We start from the raw sequence: 1,723 nt of genomic DNA on the forward strand, positions 1-1,723 counted from the left end.
GTGAATGTCAAAGAAGGTACCAGAAGGTCACCGAACCCCCTCAATCATCAATTTGTAAATATTTTGAAACTCAATGAAACTGATGAGAATTAATTTTACACTGAAGGATGGGAAATGAGCCTGAATTCATCAATACCTAAAAGGTAGAGAACACTTTGTGAACAGTTATCCTGATTATTCAGATCGTATTGTTAATCGTGAAGCAGCAGTGAATAATGATGAAAACTGTACTGCAGACTGTAATGACCTTTTCGACATTGATTAATCCTTTACTGATGGCAGTTCAAATCAAAACAAGTGATGCAATGTCAGGTGACAGGGCAAGTAACCAATCAGATTGTAGAATTATCACAAACTGCAAACCAAAAAAAAAGTAAAATCGCTTTATTTCTCATTCTCACGATAAAAAAAAACGGTAAAAATAAATTATCACCAGATTAATAAAGAAACTGAATGAAAAAACAGCTAATTTTTAAAAATAAGTGTGTTCATACATGGAAAAACTACTGTTTCCCCACATAAGTCGATGTTTGCAGCACTGTGATTATGAAGATTGCAAGCTGCTTATTGTACAGCATTCAACGAGATGGAAAGGTAACAACGTTATTTACAACAAGCCCAACTACAATAACGAACGCCAGTAAACCCAGTCTCTGTGAAACTCACAGAAGGTTCGAATGATATTGGTGGCAGTCAGTATTCCATGTCAGACTTGGGAATGCTGCACAGTACTTTATCAACACTGGGGGCAAGAACATGAATAAACAAGATGGTAAAATTGTGAAAGATGGAGTTCAATGTGTTAACCGGGATTTATTCATTTTGGCCGAGGAAGCTGTTAAGTCAACTTAATGTTTCATTCGTCAGAAAAGAGCTTGGATTCAAATAATAGGAAGTTTATATTGCAGCTTTACAGAGTTTTGAACGAAGCCCATTTAGTCTGGGCTCCACATCTCAGTGAGTGTATGGTTTGAGTGGGAGCACTGCAGATTCACCAGAGTGCTGCCTGACTTGCTCATGAAGTTTAACATTAGGAAGCTGGTCTTGGTGAACGAGAGAATGGCTAATAAAGAGAAACTGTTTCCTAGAGTAGGACAAGTCCAGAACAAGGTCACTACCTCCAAAATTGGAGGTTGGCTAATCCATAGAATGTCTAGAAATATTTCTACACAGAAAGTATAGACTGTAACTCCACTCTGTTAGAAATTGCTGATGAAAAGGGGCATCAATTGAAAATGTCAGAACTTTGATCAGTTGATTGGTTAAGAAAGGAGGTAAAAACAATGACTGCAGATGCTGGAAACCAGATTCTGGATCAGTGGTGCTGGAAGGGCACAGCAGTTCAGGCAGCATCCGAGGACAGGCAAAATCGACGTTTCGGGCAAAAGCCCTTCATCAGGAATAAAGGCAGAGAGCCTGAAGCGTGGAGAGATAAGCTAGAGGAGGGGGGGGGTGGGGAGAGAGTGGCATAGAGTACAATAGGTCAGTGGGGAAGGAGATGAAGGTGATAGGTCAGGGAGGAGAGGGGGGAGTGGATAGGTGGAAAAGGAGCTGGGCAGGTCGGACAAGTCCGGACAGGTCAGGGATCGAGTTGCTGGAGGTTAGAAACTAGGATGAGGTGGGGGAAGGGGAAATGAGGAAACTGTTAAAATCCACATTGATGCCCTGGGGTTGAAGTGTTCCGAGGCAGAAGATGAGGCGTTCTTCCTCCAGGCATCTGGTG

Source organism: Chiloscyllium plagiosum, chromosome 37, assembly GCF_004010195.1.
Source record: "Chiloscyllium plagiosum isolate BGI_BamShark_2017 chromosome 37, ASM401019v2, whole genome shotgun sequence".
Lineage (NCBI taxonomy): Eukaryota > Metazoa > Chordata > Chondrichthyes > Orectolobiformes > Hemiscylliidae > Chiloscyllium > Chiloscyllium plagiosum.